This window comes from Sturnira hondurensis, unplaced genomic scaffold, assembly GCF_014824575.4.
Source record: "Sturnira hondurensis isolate 20B ecotype Veracruz unplaced genomic scaffold, ASM1482457v3 Scaffold0008729, whole genome shotgun sequence".
In the NCBI taxonomy this organism is placed as follows: domain Eukaryota; kingdom Metazoa; phylum Chordata; class Mammalia; order Chiroptera; family Phyllostomidae; genus Sturnira; species Sturnira hondurensis.
Window position 1 is genome coordinate 579,054 of NW_028081360.1, and position 23,096 is coordinate 602,149.

Genomic DNA, 23,096 nt, shown 5'->3' on the forward strand with positions numbered 1-23,096 from the left:
TAATGATTGTTGGTAAGTTATTGTTTTTATATTGTTATTTATTCAATACATTCCCATTTAATTTCACAAGGCCTTGTACGTAGTAGGTGATCAATAAATGCTCGTTGAATCAATGAATGCATTGGAACCAGAGTGATCCGATTTCCTTGCTCCACCATGGTATAATCTGGGCAAGTTATTTAACTTCTTTATGCCTCTCTCTGTATCTGTCAAAAGGGTATTGAACTCACTAGGTTGTCATAACATGAAATGAGCAGCACATAATTAGGGCCCACTGAATATTAGCTGTCATCAAAATTGACATTATTAGTTGGGATTATATTGTCACAGACGATGCCACTAGTGCCTCCCGCTGCCCACATGATGTAAGTGCAATGCGCACACCAACTATCCCCTGTGAAGTTTTCCCTGAACAACCTTCCAGTGCTCACCCACAGATGCAATGACTTCCCTGTTCTTATCACTTCTGCTTGAATTGGGCTGGGCTGGTAATCATGGCTGACTCTGCCACTGCTGGATGCTGTACAAGGGGTTCTCCACTTCTGCCAGCCAAATGCAGTACATACCAGACCTAAGGTTCTTGCTCTGGTTCTGAGCAGATGCCAGGGCTGGAGTAACCCAGGCCCTCTAATTTCATGTTTGGGAGGGTTATAACTTTTCTTTGCACAGAAGGCAACTGTCATCAGAGTCAGGGGACTGTGCAAAGGCTGTATAGTGGGACCAAAATATGAAAACCTGGACATTTCAGGTATAAGGAATACCAACCTCAGATTCTCCCAGAGTTTCTCCTCTCACTGCCTCTGGTGAGGGGCGTGGTGGTGGAGGTGGAAAGCTGTCCTCCTGGAGCTGTGGAGCTTGGTGCCAGGAGCTCTCCCCATAGGAGGACTCTTACACTCTTGGGAGTCTTAAACATTTGCAAAAAATTCTGCCTCTTAGTCCCCATTACATGAACATGTCATTTATAAACTTAAAAAAGTAAAGTAAACTTAATTTTCCTGATGTAAGCATGAAAAGTTGTTAATTGTGTCATTATCTCCTTCACAAGCATTAGAGACAAAAGATTAGGAGCAAGACTACCTCGGGTCAAATCTATCTGCACTATCTTGCACTATCTTGGAAACTTTCAGTAATTCACTGGTCAGTACATCAATTTTCTCAGCTGTAGAATGGGCACAATTATGGCATCTACTGGTGTTTACAAAGCACTAAGCAGAGTACTTTCACATAGTAAGTACCCCATAAAAGTTAGCTTCTATTATTTTTATTTTGTGACATGTGCCATGTGCCCAGCAGATAAGTAGAGAGAGTAATTTTCCCAAACCAATGTCCTATTCCCCCTCTTTAAATTGTGTCTTATAGTGGTTGCACTTCTGGCCCTCTTAAATTTTATTTTGATGTTGCAGAAGATACACAGACATGGTCTGTGCCAGGGTCTTGTAGATGGCTCTGTTCAGGAAAAGGCTGAGGCTCCCATAATCAATATGTAGAGGAATGTCAAGGCAAGCTGAATCCCACCAGACATGTAAGATAATACCTCCTGGCTACAGGTCAGCCACTCCTACCCATAGGTGTTGATGACGTAATTATCTCTGCTCAGGAACTGATGTAGCCCTCTGTGTTAATAGTTGCTTTGTCCCCAGTGTTGTAAAAAATCCCCACATCCCACTTTGGCTGTCTTCACTCGATTGTTTTGCAAAGAGAACAGCACTCTTGTGCTGTTTGCAGTCTCTTTGAAGACACTGAGTTTATTGATGTTGAGCTGCAACCTGGGGCTCAGATCTGGGTTTGAATTCTGCTTCTCACTCTACCAGGCACCTGTGCAACTTTTGTAATCTCTCTGAGTCTATATACTGGCAATTGATGTTAACATAACACAGCAGCTGAACAGATGGGAGGTGGCAATAAATGTTTGCTGAATAAATTTACTTTTCCAAGTACTATTCATCTCATCCACAAAGAATGTTTGTGGGACTGGTATTTTTTAAATTAAACTTTTAAGATAATTGCAGATTTTCATGCAAGTATAAAAAATAACAGAGATTCTATTTATCCTATTTCCCCCAGTGGTCACATCTTGCAAAACTCTAGTTCAATATCACAACCCAGATATTGACATTACTACAAGCCACCAGTCTCCCTCAGATCTTCTCAATTTTTTTTACTTGTATTCATTGGTGTTTGTGTGTATAAGAGAGTATATTTAGTACTATGAAATTTTATCACATGTAGATTTAATATCCACAGTTAGTCCCATTGTGACCATGATTTCTCATGTGGCTCTTTCATAATGGTGCCTTCCTCCTTCTTTCCTCCCCCCCCCCCCATCCCTAACCCCTTTGCAGTAAGCAATCTTTTCTCCAATTTTATAATTCTGTCATTTTAAGAATGGTACCTAAGTTGAATCATGTAATGTAACCTTTTGTGATCTAGTCTTTCTTTTTCTTTCTTCCTTTCTTTTTCTTTCTTTCTTCCTTCCCTCCCTTCCTTCCTCTCTTCCTTCCTTCCTTCCTTCTCAGTATAATTCTTCAGCGATTCATCCAGGTTTTTGTGTCCATCAATATATTGACCCCATTGATTGCTAAACAGTAGTTTATGTAAGTGATGAACCACAGTTTGTAAAGCTGCTATGAACATTCATGCACAGACTTTGTGCAAGACTGACGTTTCCTCTTTTGCTAAACGTTAGAAACGTTTTAACAAAAGAGGAAACTGATGCTCAGAGAGACACAGTGCCTTGCTCAAACTCACTCAGCAAGTCAGTGGGAGGGTTGGTATTTGAATTTAATTCTTTCTCAACAGCCTGTGAACTTGACCACTAAGCAGTTGTGTTGTAACCCCTTGTGAAACCTGAAATGATTTTATGAAGTTCAAGTAAAAAACATCTTTAAAAAAACATTGAGTCATATCCCTTTTTAGCTTTTCTTCAAAATGTTTGGATTATACTAAACAGACTCCCTGACATATTTTTAAAAAGCTCTGGAAGTACCAAGAGGAAGCTAAGCTTCAAGGTCAAAGCTTTTAAAGGGAACAGGATTTAGCTAGAATTTAAGAAAATGGTTTTGTTTGTATTGCAGTTATGATTAAAATTGCCTTCTGTCTGTAGCAAAAGAAGCTCCCATTTGCAATATTAGATCAACTTGTTCATTTAAAAATGTCTTAGCATAAAATAATAATTATTGTGTGCATCTGTTATAACCTGTCTGGGGATGCCTGAAGGACTGAAGCTGAGACAGTTTGTAAGCCAGGAAAAGTGGAATTGGGAAACTAATAATAAAATCACATGTGTAGGCTCATAAAATATCGGGAAAAAATTAAATAGATTAAAAAATTTTAGGGACACAGATAATTAAATACCCAAGCAGTTTAGAGGTGTCTAATAAATAGCAAAATCCTATCTTTCTTAACCAAGAACATTGGTTTACACTTCTCCCCAGCTAGAGGATAAATAGCTCAAATCACCCTACTCAGGAAGATAGATAACAGAAGTTCAATTATTGCCACTTGTGCCAATCAAGCCCAAAGACAGATGAAGTCAGGGGAATAAATCTCATTTTGGCACATCAGCATAAAGCTGATAGTCTATTGAAATACTTCCCAAAGACCTCCCCTAAAATTCTCACCTTCAGAATAAAGATAAGAACCCTCAAGACAAACACACAGCATAGGCTCTCTCTGGAACACACTCACGCCTTTCTTCCCTCTCAGATGTGCATCTTTACTTTTCTCTCCTAAAACTCTAAGAATCCCCACAAGACTTGCAATCATGGGAAGCAACAAGCAGCAGCAACCCATCTTAGGCTTACCCCCTGACCCTTCTCCAAGGCTCCCTTTTCTCTGAATTTTCAGTGAGCTAACAGCAGCCCAGACATGACTCACTTCTTTTCTAAAATGTTTCTGGAGAGCCAAAGCAGAGCACTGCCTAGGCTCTCTCCTGTCGCTCCTTCTAGATCTTTCAGTAAGCTATCAGAAGTCCAGCATGACTCACTTCTGCCCTATAACATTTCCAGAGTCAAAGCAGTCCCACCTAGGCTTTTTCCTGTTGCTTCTTCTACTAAAGCCCTTACTTTGTCTCACTGTTCCCAGCTTTAATAAATATACTCTCAAAGTCACCTAGACTTACGATGTAAAATCTTTCTTGAACAAAGTAAACAACCCACTCACTATGGGCCAACTATGGGCCAACCTGAGGGAGACCTGTCCTTGTCATGGTCCCTTTCTGGTGTCAAAGGAAGGCACTTATGTCAGAGAAGTCAGAATACAAGTGAGAAAAGCAGCAGGTACTGCTCATAGAAACTACAAGACAAATTGCGAAATTAAAGATGTCTGAGGAAATAAATTATGGGTGGAGATAAATAATGCATGAAAGAATACTTTCATGGTCTGGAGGAGAAGCTGGGGTGAGGGAATTTGGATATTCAAGACAGCTGTGTATACAGGGTAGTCTAGAAAGCCATGCACATGTCTGGGCAAGACACATACTCAGAAAAGCCTGAGAAGACCTAAGCTTTCAAGCCAGGACAATGACCCCTAGGCTCAGGGCAAGCTGAGCTGAGTGAAGAAGGAAGGCCTGCCCCAGCTTAGACCCCATCTTCACGGTGTTTTTTCTTTCCTCCCTTTTTTTGTTGGTGGTTTTGTTTGTTTGAGCTCCTGGAAGTCAAGAAAATCTCTGTTAAAATATTTCTTAAATATGAGCTAAAGAATCAGAACTTAAATGACCACACATAACAAACAACAGTATTTAAAAAAAAATTTGAAAAGTCTGAAAGTAAAGGAATACTTAGACTACAGCATTAAACAGTCAAAAAACAAAGCCAAAACCTCTAGCACTCTCCCTCACAAAAAACAAACAAACAAAAAAACACCAGCAATGTCAACTCCTAGGAAAGTGGGAGAATCTGATTTCCAGAGCTATCACATTATAATAGTGAAAGACTCCAATTTTCAATTAAAAAATTACAGAGCATACAAAAAAACCCAGGAAACATGGCTACTCAAAGAAATAAAATTAATTGACAGAAACTATCCCTGAGGAAGACTTAGGGGACATCAGACTTACTAGACACATAATTTAAAGCAAATGTGTTACTAGACTTAATGTGGTGGTCACATCATATGGTAAGGTATAAGACTGACTCACTATATTGTAAACCCCAAACTGATATAATATTATATACCAACCATACATAAATAAAATAAAAATAAAAATAAAATGGTTACCACTATTGAAAAAATATGTTAAATATGGCCAAAGAGTTAAGAGGAAAAAAATAAAGAACTAAATGAAGGCAGTAAAATTATGTATGAACAAAGGAAATTAAGAAAACCATTCTCCTGACAGAAACATCAAAGAGAATAAGTATTAAGAATAAATTTAGTCAAGAAAGTGAAGGAATTGTACACTAAAAACTAAAAACCATTGCCTACTGAATTTTTCATACTCTAAGATGCACTCCCCCCACCCCAAATTTGGGAGGAATAATGGTTGTTAATGCTGCTGTTGAGTTCTATGTACATTAACAACGATGAAATATTGTTATTTATGTTATTAAATATTTTACCACAGTTTCTGCTTCAAGAATTTTTTATATTTTCCTTCTTTAAAACCTAGGTGCATCTTATGGTCCAAAAATATGGACCATAGTCATAAAAAAGAGAAATAAATGGACAAGTCTCCCATTCTCATTTATTGGAGACTTAATATTATTAAAATAGCAATACTACCCAAAGCTATCTACAGTTTCAATGCAATCTCTATCAGAATCTCAGTGGTGTGTTTTGCAGAGATATAAAAATCCGCCCTTAAATTTATATAAAATCTAAAGAAATCTCAAATATGCAAAACAATCTTTTAAAAGGAGAAGAAACTTCAAAGTCTTACAATCCTGATTTCAAAATTTCTATGGAGGGGCAGGGGAGACTAGAAGTGGAAGAAGATATGGCAGGGAATAAATAATTATAGAAAATATACAATGAAAAATTTACTGCAAAGCCACAGTAATCATAAATTTGGTACTGACATAAAAACAACTATATAGACTATTGGAATAGAATAGAGAGTCCAGAAAGAAATCTTCATGTATATTCTAAACTGACTTGAGACAAGGGTGCCAACACCATTCAGTGGGAAAGGATGGTCTTTTCAACTGATGATGCTGGTAAACTTGGATGTTTACATGCTTTTGCCTTATACCATATATAAAAATTAACTAAAAACTGACCTAAAATTGAGATGTGAGAGCTGAAATTATAAATTTTTTATAAGACAACGTAGGAGGAAATCTTCATGACTTTTAATTTGACAATGATTTATTGAATATAATGCACAAAGAACATGAAATAAAATAAAAAATAGATAAAATTGTTTTTATTAAATTTAAAAAAACCTTATACATCATGGAATATTATAAAGAGAATGAAAAGGTAGCCCACAGAATGGAAGAAAATATTTGTAAAGCATATATCTAATAAGAGATTAATATCCAGAAAAAGAACTCTTACAACTAACTCTATAACAAAATTAAAATGTCTCACTGTGGGGGCAACTTTACCAGCAAGTCCCCCTGTCCACCATGGTTGAAAGTGAGACTACCAACACATGCTCTGCTTGGAGAGGAGAGGTGGTCAATCTCTCATAGGAGAAGGACCAAGAGCCCCTTCCTCAATGGCTTTTATTGGGTTGTCACACACAGGAATACAGATAAAGCTCATCAATCAACGTTAGGCAGCAAAAATCAAACAGTAGATAACATTTCAAAGAAATCTGAGGGCTTGATATGAGTCAGTGTCTGTCAGGTAAGGGGATTGCAAAAACTTTGGGAGACATACTCATTTCCTGCTCGGATCCTTATTATATGAATGAAAGCACTCTTAGGAAAGCAGGCTTCATAGCACTTCATGAATCCTTTCTTATGCCTGATCCACCCTGGAGCCTACTCTAGCCAGCAAGGGACTGCACCACCTTCCCCATCATAGGTTTTAAGGCTTAAATGGATTAGAGCCGGGAAGCACTTTACCCAGACAGAAATGGGGACTCAGGCCATGTCAGAATAGCCAGGGGGTGAGGGTCCGTCACTCCCTCTTTGCTGCAGCTCCCCCCCACCCCCGAGTCCTTCCTTGAGGGCTTCCCAAGTGATCGTGTCTGGCTTAGGTTGCCCCTCCTCTGAGGGGTCTTACCGGTCTCTGACTAACTGACCAAGCGTTGGCGGCAGGGGATGAAGCAGAAGCAGAGTTGCTGCCAGAGATAAGCTGTCTCCTTAGTGGCTTACAGTCTGGAGGTCGTTCACTCAGCCTTATCCATGGGGGGCAGTTACAACTCCTGAAACCAGGAAGAGCAGTTTCCAATAGTCTTCCTTCTGCCATGTTGCTGCTCACACTTCAAGCATGTGGAAAATATTCACAAATAGGTTTGAGAGTGCCTTGAGAAATAAAGCACCATGCAGGAATATGGGAATATTCTGTTGTTTCAAACAGTTGATGAAAATGGACTGAGGTTATAGGTATAGAGAGTGGTTCTCCTTGTCTAAAAATAAACTGCATGCAGTGCTAGAGTCTTAACATTTCTCAGGTCTGGAAGCAGACCACTTAACTGATTAAAATTTTTTTTTTCCAAAAAAAGAGAAACATGCGTCTTAGGACTAAAACAGCCATTTTGCTACAAATCCTACAGGGATGATGGGAAGGTTGTGGAAAGAGGCTGTGCCCAGCAACAGAAATGGATTGAGGATGAATTGGAGGGTAGGTAGCCCCTCAGACTATCACTGATAAAGTCGTTCAGGTTCCAGACAGGCATGATATTCTGAATGCCATGACCAACTGCCTGTTCACTGATACTCTTTGAAATCATGCTCTGTGTGTGTGTGTGTGTGTGTGTGTGTGTGATATCTCTGTTCCCTCCTCTATTCCTGCAAGTGCCCCACAATCAAACCTGTGTGCTGCCCTCATAAACACCCAGAAATGAACTTCTGCGGCCAGCTCCTGCCTGGCGCTCTGGTTTCTGAAGCTCTAAGGAGGGATGGTGACGTGGGCAGGACTTGCAAGTAGGGGCCTCCACATTGCAGCTATCTGCCTCCATTTCCATTGCCACTCCTGGGTTCCCCATCACAGAAATGTAGCACCATGTCCCTGGACCTTTATACAAGCATTTGTCAAATAGTTTTCAGCACACTGGTGTCTTGACAAGTCAATGTGCTATGTGGGAATTTTCTTTCTGCAAACTGATTTGGGGCAAATTAGTCTAGAATAGTAAAGCCTCCCATATGCTTGCTGCATGCACTGTAGGGTCTTTCCACACACTTGTGGCATATTTCTACTTATCTGTTGGGCTCAGTAGCTCAACATATCCTGACTGGCACAGAGGGGACCATTTAACTACTGTTTCTGACTATCCGTAGGCCTCGCAGAGCAGAAGACCTGCCTCTTGTCTCTACTTCTCTTGCTCCTTGGGCTGCAGGGCCACCTCACCAGTACAGCAGTGCTGCAAGGTAGGAACCTGAGGCTTAGTGAGAGCCAAGGTGTCAACAGTGTTTTCAATCAGCCCCTGGATGCTCTGACTCAGGCCCAGGAGTTAAAATCTCACAGCATTGTCATCTGAATTATTCATTCTTATGCTTCCTCACTTTCTTACTTGTCTTACAGGTGGAAGTAATTCAATTCCTCTCAGTTCCTATTAACTCTTTTTCAGGCAATGGGGACATGCTGGAATGATAATCGAAATGTACTTCCTGCCTTCTTTGGAGAGTGGGGTTATGTGAACTGACTGGATAATGCATGTTAAGGGTTGAAAATAATTGCTATGACATCAAGGGAGACTGGGCTGAATGTTGGAAAAAAAGACAGGGGTCACCTGTGACCCCTGAGAGAGAAAATTTTGGAAACAACAGAGAAGTCTGCTGTGAACGTGTAGTAGGTATATCATGTACTAGGTACATTGTATATTGTAGATCCTCTCCTCCATTTTCCCTCGAAAATACCATAAATGATACAAAAATAATCACATGATGATTCTCTGAAGAAAATGAGAAGTGACTGAGGTTTGAGTACCAGCAGGCACAGGGCTGAGGGAGGTAGCAGATATCTGGTTCACCGTTCCCCCTGTCACCCTTTGTTGGTACATGCAGAGCTAGGGGGAGGCTGGTTTTATTAAAGGTGTCTTCCTTATTTGTCTGGAGCTTTCTCCAAAGTAAATAAAATGAGAAGTCTCCAGGGGAATCATTAGTCAGTTATCCCTGGTTGGATTTTCACTGGGTTTGGACAAAGTCCATCATCTGAGGAATGTTACAAAAATGGATTTGAAACATGAACTATGAAATACAGATAGAGCCCTGGCTGGTATGGCTCAGTGGATTGAGCACTGGCCTGCTAATCAAAGGGTCACTTGTTCTATTCCCATTCAGGGCATATGCTTAGGTTGTGGGCCAGGTCCCCAGTAGCGGGTATATGAGAAACATTCACACATTGATGTTTCTCTCCCTCTCTTTTTCCCCCATCCCCCTCTCTAAAAAATAATAATTTTTTAAAAAAGAAATATAAATAGAGATAGAATACAGGCATAGGAAGTCTTCATTATTAAAATCAAGTTGTACATATTTCAGTTAACTTTGTAAGGGTTATTGTTGAACTCCTTCATATTTTAACTCTGTCTAAAACTTGTTAGCTCTGATTTTGAAGCAGCCATTCCCATTTCAGAGGATTTAAAATATACATAAATGCCCATTAGGTTCAAAGACAAATTACACTTTAGCTAAAAATAATCAATATAAAAGCATGGGGAAAATATAAAAATGATGGAGGGTGGGGTGGAGAGATTGAGCAAAAAGGAAAAAGGACTCATGGACATGGACAATGGTGTGGTGACTGTGGGGTGGGGAGGGCAAGGGTATAAGGAGACTAAATGGTAACAAAAATATGATAAAAATAAAAGAACTGTACTAAATAACACTATGCATCCATCAATTTAGAAAAAAAATTAAAAGCTTTGAAAAGGACAAATACTGCCAAAAATGTAGAACAGTGGAAATTCTTCTACCCTGTTAGTGGAAGCATAAATGGATTCAATACTTTGGAAAATAGGGTGGTAGGATGCAGTAGTAGTGTTGCCTACCAATTTCTCTCATAGAAATATGCTATATAAATGTGTGTTTATATGCACCATGATAAATTTGCAAGAATTCAATTCAGTATTAATCATCAGTATCCCTCAAATGAAAACTACCCAAATATTCATTAATGGTAGAACTGATAAAAAAAGTGAACTTTTCATAAAATGGGATAGTATACAGTGATGAAAATTAGCTACAGCAATATGCTGCAACATAGACACATCTTAGAAATATAATGTTGAAAAAAGAAGCCAGATATTATAGAATAATGTATGATTACAAAGCTCAAAAACAAGTAAAATTTAGGAGGTAAACAAACTGTAAAGGAAATATAAGAAATGAAAAAAAAAGAACACCATAAAAGTCAAGATAGGTGCTTTCTTTAGGAAAATCAACACAATATTGACAGTTATTAGTGTTTGAATTCTGATATCTACTCTAGGAGAGCCCATTTACTCATGTAATTCTTCCAGTATCTGTGTATTGAATATGTATGTGTACTGAGTATGTTTATGGACTGAGGGAGTAGAGTTGATGAAAAGTGAGAGACTGATAATTAGTCAGGATAGTTAGATGTTAGGAGAATTTCTGAAAAGGGAAACTGAGAGATGTGGTTAGACAATGGGGCCAAACAATTTAAGCAATTTATAGTCAGCTAGTAAATTCCAAGATCTTATCTCCTCTAAGGACACATGAGAGCAAGCAAATGGTCTACACTTCTCCTCCCTAACCAGAGAGTGAATAGCTTAAATCACCCTAGTCAGTGATAGATAACAGAAGCCCAATTAGTGCCATTAGTGCCTGCCAAACCCAAGGATGGTCGAAGTCAGGGGAATAAAAACAAAAACAAACAAACAACAATTAGAACCAAACAAGTCCAAGACAGAGGTAGGGCTGACCAGAAAATGACCCTGGTCCCTCTATGTGCTCATTTTGGTACATGAACATATTTAAAAAACATACACACATCTAGAAAGCTTATAAATAGCCTGTTGAAACCCTTCCCTGAGACCTCCCCTAGGGTTTCCACCAGCAAAGAGAGATAAAAGCCCTCAAGACAAAGGATGCCACCTGTGGGCTCTCTTGGAAGCATGTCCACGCCTTTTCTTATTCAGGTGTGAACTTTCTCCTAAACTCTGTGTCCCCACAAGACTTGCAATAACAGGAACAGCTGGCAGTTGTAAATTGTCCTGAGCTAACCCCCTAAACCTATCTCCAAGCCCCCATTTCTCTGACAACAGCCCTGCTTTAGCTTATTTTTTTACTATGACTTTTATTTCTCCTCTCAAAATGAAAAAAGAAAAGAAGACCTGTCACCTCTGCTTACATTGCTAGAACATTCTGTATTCACCCCACCAAATCCTGGAACCAGTGAAATAGACAAAATGGCCTGTCATTTGTGTGGCTGGCAGAATGCCTGCTGCCTCTAAACACATTTCCTCCACACCTTCTGTTAAGGTGCTCAGGCCAGACCTTCTTTGCCATTTGGAGGCTTAGGTCAATAAACACTAGGAGTCCAGACCTTCCCCTCTAAGACCCTCAGTGGTCTGAACCAAAAAGAACGGAAGAGATAAGCAGGATGGACCCAGTTTTACCTAGAAAACCTTTCCCAACACACATGCATACATGCCACACACACCTTGCCCCATACAGTAAGTAAACCAACCTATAATTTGGTTCTCTCTTTCCTACCATGAAGGGAAGGAGGATTTTAAGGCAAATTCATGGATGTGTTTTGCCATCTTGGGGAAGCCTGTGGTACCACTGGTGAAGAAGATGACCAATGGGTCTGTGGTCTTTGACAACACAGGTGTGATCTGGGGATGCTGATTTACAAAGGGATTCAATAGAAAAGAAGAGAAGACATGTCTCCTGGCTCCCATCCTCAGGATAGTCAGAAGAAGCATGTGACTCCAGGCCAGAAAACTGGGGTTTTTCAACACAGGAGGTAAAACTAATTCTCTGGGTGAAACTAATTCCTAAAAGGACTAACAATTATTCATTTAAAAATCAGGAAAATACAATGGGTAAATTTTTAACGGTAGAGTTTATTCCTTCATATTAAGATATCTTTGATCATTAAGGCCAAAATAAAATATGGATGCCCAGTTTTCACTTTCTGGACATTATGATCTAGGAAATTAATATTGTTCCTTACCTGATATTCTTGAATAAGTAATGTCATAATAAGAGCCCATTTAAAACATAACAAACATTGAAATAGTACGTACCATGTTTCAGAAAATTCTCTAAATGATTTGCAAATCAGAGATCATTTAATCTTCAGAGCAATTCTAAGAAATTAGTATGCCCACTCTGTTATGCTCATTTTGTGAATGAGAAAACTGAGGCTCAGACAGGTTAGGTAACTTGCCTGAAGACATACAGCCAGCAAGTGGCAAAGCCAGGGTTCAAACTCAGATTGATCTATAGACTGCTTTTAATCACACTGCTAAGCTTGCTTTTCACCCAAAGTAACTGTACAGGAATTCAACTCCGTAACTTTGGGGATGGAGGGGGAAGGTAGAGAGAAAGAGAGGGAGAGTTAAAGTGAAAGAAATATGAGTACATCACCCTGGTGTAAGCTTGAGATCATAAATGAAATATTCATTTTCCTCAGTTGGCCATGATGCTTGGGAATTTCTAGACTCAGAACCTTTGGACCTTCGACGATTGGAAGTGTGAACTTCCTCTGGTGTTTAAACTGTGGATAATTCAAATGCTGGAGGAAACATTGGCTTTTGTAAGAAATGCTGCCATCTTGACTCTGGGCAATTTAAGGGATATTTTTTTTGACAGAGTGATACACAGATATTTTTATTATAAAACTTATGCAATGGTGTAAGGGAAGCCTTCATTTTCTTTGGGTGCCTATATAATGTTTTTCCCCCCAATTTTTTAAATTTAATTATTTTTCAAGTACAGTTTTCTGTCTATTACTCCCATCCCATCTAACCCCCATGCTCCCCCCTCCCTCCCATTTCCACCCTTCTCAGTTGTTGTCCATGTATACTTTATATGTGTTCCTCTAAATCCCTCCCCTATTTCCCCTGAAATTCCTTCCCCTCTCCCATCTGGTGACTGTCAAACTGTTCTCTATTTCAGTGTCTTTGGTTATATTTTGCTTGCTTGTTTGTTTTCTTGTTTAGCTTCCTGTTAAAGGTGAGATCATATGGTATTTGTCCTTCAACACCTGGCTTATTTCACTCAGCATAATGCTTTCCAGTTCCATCCATGATGTTGCAAAAGGTAGGAGCTCCTTCTTTCTTTCTGCAGCATAAAATTCCATTGTGTATATGTACCATAGTTTTTTGATCCATTTATTTACTGAAAGACACCTAGGTTGCTTCCAACTCTTGGCTATGTAAATTGTGCTGCTATGAACATTGGGGTGCATATATTCTTTGGGATTGGTGTTTCAGGGTTCTTAGGATATAATCCTAGCAGTGAAATTGCTGGGTCAAAAGGCAAGTCCAATTTTAGTTTTCTGAGAAAATTCCATACTGTTTTCCATAATGGTTGTACCAGTCTGCAATCCCACCAACAGTGGACCAGAGTCCCCTTTTCCCCACACCTTCTCCAACATTTGTTGTTTATTGCTTTGTTTATGATAGCCATTCTCACCGGTGTAAAGTGGTATCTCATTGTAGTTTTAATTTGCATCTCTCTGATAGCTAGTGATATTGAGCATCTTTTCATGTGTCTCTGGATCCTCTGTATGTCCTCCTTGCAGAAGTGTCTGTTCAAGTCCTTTCCCCATTTTTTAATTGGGTTAGTTGTCTTCTTAGAGTGAAGTCGTGTGAGTTCTTTGTATATTTTGGAGATTAAACCTTTGTCTGAGGTATCATTGGCAAATATGTTTTCCCATACAGTTGGTTGTCTTTTTATTTTAATGCTGCTTTCTTTAGCTGTGCAGAAGCTTTTTATTTTGATGAGATCCCATTTTCTTTCCTTTATATTCCTTGCTCTAGGGCACATATCAGTAAAAATGTTGCTGTGTGAAATATCTGATATTTCCCTGCCAATATTCTCCTCTAGGATTTAATGGTGTCACGGCTTATATTTAAGTCTTTTATCTACCTTGAATTTATTTTGGTGTATGGTGTAAGTTGGTGCTGCAGTTTCATTTTTTTGCACATAGCTGTCCAGTTCTCTCAACACCATTTATTGGGAGAGGTAAAGAGGTAAAGAGGCTATCTTTACCCCATTTTATGTTACTGCCCCCTTTGTCAAATATTAATTGACTGTATAGAGTTGGGTTTATTTCTGGGTTCTCTGTTCTGTTCCATTGGTCTATGTGCCTGTTTTTATGCCAGTACCAGGCTGTTTTGATTACAGTGGCCTTGTAATACTGTTTGCTATCAGGTATTGGGATCCCTCCTACTTTGTTCTTCTTTCTCAAAATTGCAGCTGCTATTCAGGGTCTTTTATGGTTCCATATAAATTTTTGAAGTGTTTGTTCTATGTCTGTGAAATATGCTATTGGTACTTTAATAGGTACTGCATTTAATCTGTAAATTGGTTTGGGTAGTATGGACATTTTGATGATGTTAATTCTTCCAATCCATGAACACGGTATATGTTTCCATTTGTTTGTGTCTTCCTTGATTTCTTTCTTCAGTGTTGTGTAGTTTTCTGCATACAGGTCTTTTACCTCCTTGGTGAGATTTATTCCCAGATATTTTAATTTTGTTTTTGCTATATCCAATGGGATTTTTTTTCTTGATTTCTGCTTCTGCTGATTCATTGTTAGTATACAAAAAATGCCTTTGATTTCTGGATATTGACTTTGTATCCCGCTGTTTTGCCAAATTAATTTATTAGTTCGAGCAGTTTTTGGGTAGAGTCTATAGGATTTTCCATGTACACTATCATGTCATCTGCAAACAATGACAGTTTTGTTTCCTCCTTTCCAATTTGAATGCCTTTTATTTACTTTTCTTGCCTAATTGCTGAGGCCAAAACTGCCAATACTATATTAAATAGAAGTGGTGAAAGTGGACAACCTTGTCTTGTTCCTGATCTTAGTGGAAAAGCTTTTAGTTTTTGCTAAAAGGAAATCTCTACAGAGAATTCTAACTAATAAATATATAGAGAGTAATATAAACAGAAAATCCTCATATAAAACTATCATAATAATGTTCAACTTAGTCAAGAATCATCAATGGATACTCAAACCATAGGGTGAAAGACAGTTGGGAAATAGAATATCCACTCAGTCTCATAACAGCTACTCCACAGATTTCTAACTAATTACGAAGGGAAAAGGTACCTTTATAAAGATGAATACCACCTTTCAAATGAGATAAAACAGTATCACTGATGAAAGGACAAAACATTTTCGCATAAACCCTAATGTGATGCACTGAAAAACACACAACATTGTCTTCTCAGTACTCCTGCTAAAAATGTTTAACATGAATATAATCATGAAGAAAGAGTCAGAAATGCAAATTTAAATGGACCTTCTGCAAAGCAACTGGCTTAGATACCTCAAAAACATCACTGTAATGCAGAAAAAGCTAGGAGAACCATTTTAGATTAAAGAAGACTGAAAAGACCTGACAACTGAAGACAATACATAATCCTCAATTAGATTTTGGACTTAGAAAAACAATATGGCAAAAGAAAACATCAACAAGATGGAAAGGGAACCAATGTGTATGGGAAAATATTTGCCAATGATACCTCAGATAAGGGTTTGATCTCCAAAATACATAAAGAACTCACAGAACTCCACACCAGGAAGGCAAAAAATCTAATTAAAAAATAGGCAAAGGACCTGAATAGACAGACAGTTCTCTAAGGAGGACATATAGAGGGTCCATAGACACATGAAAAAATGGTCAACATCACTAGCCATCAGAGTGATGCAAATTAAAACCGCAGTGAGATATGACTTTACACCAGTCTCAATAGCCATCATTAATAATCAACAAACAACAAGTACGAGCCAGGTTGTGGAGAAAAGGGAACCCCAGTACAACTGTTGGTGAGAATGCTAACTGGTGAAGCCACTGTGGAAACAAGTATGGAATTTCCTCAAAAAAAAACAAAACCCCTAAAGATGGACCTGCCATTCAATCCAGCAATCCAGGTGCTGGGACTATACCCTGAGAACCCCAAATAACTAATTTTAAAGAACCTATGCACCCCAATGCTCATAGAAGCATTATGTATAATAGCCAAGTGCTGGAAACAGCCTAAGTGCCCAGTGAACTAAAAAACTGTGGTACTCTGCTGGGATTACATCCTAAGAACCCTGAAACACCAATCCAAAAGTACTTATATATCCCAATGTTCATAGCAGCATACTTTACAACAGCCAAGTGCTGGAAGCAAACTAAGTGCCTATCAATAAATGAATGCATCAAAAACTATGGTACACTTACACAATGGAATATTATGCAGCAAAAAGAAAAAAAGGAGCTCCTACACTTTGTGACAGCATGAATGGAACTGGAGAGCACTATGATAAGTGAAATAAGCCAGGCAGTGAGGGGCAAATATCATATGATTTCACCTTTAATCGAAACATAATAAACAAAACAAACAAACAAGCAAAATATAACCAGAGACATTAAAATTAAGAACAAACTGAGAGTAACCAGAGGGGATGTGGGACGGGATAATGGGGGAAAAGTGTGAAGGGTTCTCAAGAACAACTATAAAGGATACATAGACAAAACCAAAGTGGGGTGGGGTTGGCTGGGGTCAGGGAGGGGAATTTTGGTGGGTAAATGCAGACAAGTGTAATTGAACAATAAAATAATTAGAAAATAAATTTAAAAAAATAAAAAATAAAAAAGATGTTGAGGGAAAACATAAAAATCGTAATTTAGTCCTAAAATAACAGCAATAAGTAAAACATCTCTTAATCAGAGACATTTTCATTCATTGTAATTGAGAAAATTATGATGCATTCCAATTCAGTCGAAGTGACCATATTTTAAGATAAATATGTAGTAATTAAAATAATGAATGAATTTTATATAATAGCAACAAATGGATTACATGTAAGGTTGTTAAATTAGAAAAATTTTAAAAATCATAAAAAATAAAATAAAATTATCACATGAGAATACATTTTTATTTATTTTAGAAAAGAAGGAGGAGACAGAGAGAGAAACAGATACAGAGACAGGGACAGTGAGACAGAGACAGAGAGAGACAGACAGAGAGAGAAACATCAATGTGAGAGAGAAAAGCCTCTTTTGCCTTCCTGCTCAAGATCACATACCATGTATTACTTTCTGCTTCAAAGGAAAAGGCCACCTTTTCCTCCAATTCCTCCATTGATCAGTTGCCTCCAATACATATCCCGACAGAGGACTGAACCCGCAACTTTTTCTTATACAGGATGACACTCCAACCAACAGAGCCACCTGGTCAGGGATGCAACTGATTGTTAAATAACTCAGTGGTGGGCTCAAATATAGCAAAAATTAATTGATGAATCTTAAAAAAGTAATAATATGTGAGACCATGGAAGAGAAAGTTGTATGTGCATATGTATGTGTGCGAATGAAAGAGAACTATGATATTGCATTTGAGTATGTGTGACTGAGGGAAAGAGTGAGTGAGATGGAGGAAAAATATTTGAGAGAATCTGAGAAAGAGAAAGACTATGAAGAAGAAAGAATGTAGGGAAGAGAAAGCACCTAATATTCCAGGACCAACTGGCTTTGGGACATTCCTGAGGTCTCTAGAGGTCTCTGAGAATGACTGATCTGTTCAGATGCAGCCCAGGTCCACCAACCACCACTCAGGCACTAGAGGCAGAATCAAGATCTTTCAATCCAGTTATTCCGGTGCTGAGACTATACCCTAAGAACCCTGAATCACCAATTTTAAAGAACCTATGCACCCCAATGTTCATAGCAGCATTACGTACAATAGCCAAATGCTGGAAACAGCCTAAATGCCCATCAGTAAATCAGTAAATTAAAAAACTGCTGCAGGTTACAGGTCTGTGTGGACATTGGCTGCACAGCAGATTAAATCTGTCACCTCTCTGAAACTCTACTTTGCTTTGTCTCCTTGGTAATTGCACCTACCTGGGTTTAGGCCTCTTTTGCCTTCCTGCTCAAGGTCACATACCATGTATTACTTTCTGCTTCAAAGGAAAAGGCCACCTTTTCCTCCAATTCCTCCATAGTCACATTTCAATCTGAACATAACTCAAGGGCTGAGACTCCATTTTAAAGTTTAAACTGTACTTGAATAAGAAGTAAATAAAAATAAATAAATAAATAAATCCATTTACATATATAATTAATATTAATGACCGAGTGTTATTTTTCCCTAGTGGAAAAGTATTACAAAACTTGGCAATGAATAATAATATTTAAAATCAGGAAATGGAGAAAGCAAGTAATCAAGAGATACTATTTAGGGTAAAAGCATATGATTTTTAAAAATGTCTCCATTCTCAATGTTTTTAATAATATTTTCTTTCCTTTAACTTTAGTGGGGATTTTTTATTTTTGTAAAGAAATTTTTATTTAAAGTTCAGTAGTTCACTGAGATACAGAACGTGCTGACAGGGTCCAGAGGGGAGAGGGGAGAGAATCACAGGGGAAAAGGGGAAGGACTCACATGAACAAGTATAAAGGACACATGGACAACAACTAAGGTGGGGGGCGGAAATGGGAGGGAGGTGGGGAACACTGGGGGGGCAGGGCTGGGAATACAAGACAGAAAACTGTACTTGAACAAGAATTAAATTAAAAAAAAATAATAAAAAAACAAAAAATAAAATTAAAAAAAATCCTTCAAAAAATAAAGTTCAGTAGTTCCTTTAAAAAATAAAGTATTTAAAAAGCCAAAGAGAAGTTAGAGATGGTGTGCGATCCAACCAACATCTGGTCTATTAGTAGCCACCTCCTCTTAAGCCGTATAAACCATGAATAGCCTTCATGTCACCAACTGAAGACTTAAAGCTCCATTCTCCTATGTGTCTGCTTTAGTTCCATGTAAACAGTGGGTTCCTTTTTGTGCCTCAGTTTCATATCTACAAAATGGGTACAGTAACATTACCTAGAAGGTAGTCAAGTTTAAATGAGTTATTGAAATAAGTAAAGTGTACGCTGCCTTCAGCTGGGCTGAAAAGGTTGCTGTAGCTGGCCTGGTCAGCATGAAGCAACATGGGTGGTCCGGCCCCAGTTCACTGGCCTGATGCACAGAGGGAGCTGTTCGTGTATCTCATCAGCCCTGGAGTGCAATCTTTGTTGAGAAATCAATGAAGGAAGTGAATGTTGTTTTCTCTCCATTGACATTCCAGTGTTGCAAATACCAAGTAAGGAATTAGTGTATATGATGCTGGAAGCCTGTAGAAACAAAAAGCTCCTGACTCAAGTCCTAAAACAGGTGTATTTTTCAAGTTCTTATCTGGAATATGACAATGAAGATGATGGGCCAAAGCAGCCAGTGGGAAGTGCCCTAGGAGAGAGCCACAGAAATGTACACTCCAGAAGAGAGATATGATCAGAGAACTCAGAGAAGGACAGTGTATTGTGTGCACCCTCAGAAGGGTCAGACGATTTTTATTTATGTGCATGAGATTACTCAAATAGATGATCACATATACCAGTGCCTTGAATGTGAGCAAAACTTCTGCCAAAACTTAGCTGTTTTGTGTGAGAGAACCCACATTGGAGAGAAACCTTATTGATGTACTATGTGTGAGAAAACCTTCAGCCAATGCTCAGATCTCATTTCACAGCACAGGATCCACAATTATGAGAAACCCTATAAATGTAGCAAATATGAGAAGAGCTTCTGGCACCACTTAGCCCTTACAGGACACCAGAGAACACACACAGGTAAAAAATGCTATACGTGTGACATTTGTGGCAAGAATTTTGGACAGAAATCTGATCTGCTTGTCCACCAGCAAAGCCACACTGGTGAGAAACCGTATCTGTGCAGCAAGTGTAATAAGTGTTTCAGTTGAAGTAAGAATCTCATTCAGCACTGCAGAACTCACACCGGTGAAAACCCAAGTGTCTGGAGTATGAGACAGCTTTTAGTGGGAAATTGGATCTCATTAGCCACTAGAGAACTCACACTGGCGAAAGGCCCTACAAATGTAATAAGTGTGAGAAAAGTTACTGACACTGCTCAGCCTTCATTGTTCATAAAAGAGTTCACACTGGGGAAAAGCCCTACAAGTGTGGTGACTGTGAGAAGTGCTTCAGCCAGAAGTCAGACCTTATTGTCTGCCAGAAGGTCTGCACAGGGAAAAAGCCCTACAAGTGCTTGGAATGTGAGAAGTTTCACTCACGGTGCCAACCTAATCAGGCACCAGGCAACTCACATGCACACTTTTGAATGCCTTGAATATGAGAAAAGTTTCAGCTGTGGCTCAGACCTTGTTATGCATCAAAGATTTCACATCAAAGAGAAGCCCCATCAGTGGTCTGCCTGTGAGAGTGGTTTCCTCCTAGGTATGGGCTTTGTTGCACAGCTGAAAATGAGAACTCAGACAGAGGAGCTGCATTATCCATAAAGTGTGTGTGACAAAGGCTTTGCCAGAACTTGGCCCTCCTGCAGCATCAGATAGTCCACAGCAGCAAGAAGCCCTGTATCTGTAACGCAGAAGCCTCACAAATGTCTTGGCCAGACAAGAAGTTATAACACTATAAAAATTTATGAGTCTGAGAATTCATTAAAATGAGGAGCTCTAGGAAAACCTTAGATTTTTCTAAGAGCTCAGACTTCAGTGGGGACCAGAGAATCTGTGATTATAGGAAGTTGGGAAGTGGTTTGCCCAGAGAGCTGCCCTTCCATAATCTACCATTGTTTAGGATGGTTTTCAACCTAAACAATGACTTTCAACCTGGCTTGCTGGTCAGACATAGGGGGAAACCTTGTAGATGTCAAGAGGGAGAGAGCCTCCTAGCCAAGCTCTCTCCTCTCCCTCCATGGGAGTTTGCACTAGAGGACAATGCCCTTGGTGTACATAGCCCACCTGCTGGTGTGCACAGCTTGCTGATGTCAGAGAGCCCATGCAACCCCAGCAAGTGTGGTAAAAGCTTCCAACAGAACTATGACTTTCCTAACCATCAAAGAAGCCATATTGGTGAAAATTTAAGTCTTTGTCTTGAGTGTGGATAAAGCATTAGATGGAGAGCCTTCTTGGGTTTGCATCAACAGCAAAACCAATCTGAGAAGACCTTACAAAGTCTGAGGGAGAAAAGCTGTCAGCGATCAGCTCCTTTGGTTGGCACACCAGGAAACTCACATGCGTGAAAACCCCCATAAATATCTTGAATCTGAAAAAGCCTTGCTAAAAACCTCCACCTATGGGCCTAAAAGAACCTACTCTGCAGAGAATTGTACTCTAGTTTGAGACGTGATCAGGGGCAATGTACATATAATAGGTCTGAGAATAACCATGCTTCCAGTTAGCTTATCCATGTGTAAGGTGATATTCATGGAGTCCATACATGGATGATTCTTAGATGCCCAGAAGCTTGTTGTGGGAGGAACTCAGGCAGTTCAGAGAAGTCTTGATGGGAAACGTAGGTAAAGATCCTTTTTGTAAAATCTGGACCTCTTAACTATGAGCTCTTTACTTTCTCTTTTCAAAAATGTGGAAATCGAATAAAGGAAAGAACTGTGCCCTGTGGGGGGAAAATGAGTAAAGTGTATATAACAGTACCTGACAAAAGTAGAAGCTCAATAAATATTACTGAGGAGGAGCAAGTGAGGTAGGTGGGAGAGGAGCCCAGTCCTTCCTGTGACCAGCTGGAACACCTACCTAATCTTCTAAAGAACATAGTGGACAGCCAGTGGAAGCCCAGCTTACACAAAGTTTAGAGGCCAAAAAGGTCCCTGGGATCTTCACAGGGACCTACGCCACTGTGGCCCCTGGCCCGGTGCCTGCTTCAGGATATGGGAAGGAGAGTTAGATCACCAGCTCCCTCTCCTACCAGATCAGGGAGGGAAGCCCAGCACCAGGAGGAACCTGGATGCTGGAAGTTGCTGGAGGGAATAGAGATGAAATGGGAGAGACACAGAGGTGGTATACATCCCCTGGGACTGTGGATGCTGGCTAGGTTATTACCAGAGAAATTGGGGTGCTGGGCAACACCTAGAGAAGGGAGAAGAGTTGGGCTGTGTTGGACACTGCCAGAGATGTTCTTCAAACTGGTTAGAAAGCTGGGCTGTGTGCTTGTTAAGAACAGCGGGGCAACTGCTTTGTAAGGAACTCTCCACCACTGGCTGGCTTGCCCTGAGGGTGATTTGAGCCATGATCAAGCCTGATCCCTGCTGAGTGCCAAAAGACTGAGTGGTTGATTGGAGCCTGGCAGCTCATGGAGGACCTGAGCTGGAGGCTGGGAACTGTGAATATTGCAGCCCAGACCTGGATCCCATCCTTGCAAAACCATAGGAAGGGAGAAAAGTGAAGCCCAGTGCCTCTCTTTCTGTGGCATCCAGAAAGACCAACAGAACTCACTCCATGTGTTGAAAGTCAGCAGGAGGCTTATTTTTTTCTTTTCTCTCTTTTTTCCCTTTTTTACTTCCCCCAAGTAAGACAATAAGACATGGAGTTATGAAAGGTCCAGAGACAGATCAAAAGGGGGAACATAAGGCTAACCACAAAAATTGAGAAACTGAGACAAATGTCACTTTGCTATCTCGTAGAACTGGCATTTTATTGTTTATGTGTATTATGTTTTTCATTATTTTCACTACTTTTATTTTACTAGTATTTTTTATTTCTCTTCCTTAGGTTTAGTTTTCTTCATTTTATTTCTCTGTTTAATTCCATTGTTTGACTGGTTTTCATTATTTTCTCTTTATTGTATTTTAATTTTTCCTTCTTTCATTTTACTTGTATTCCAATAACACACTACTTTTGATCATGTACTTTCTATTCTGGTTATCCAAGTCACATATTTCTTGCTGTATTATTGCTGTTCCAGCACTATTGTAAATAATTGTTGTTCCATGCAATTGTGAATACTACACAGCAACTCTTCATGATCTTAG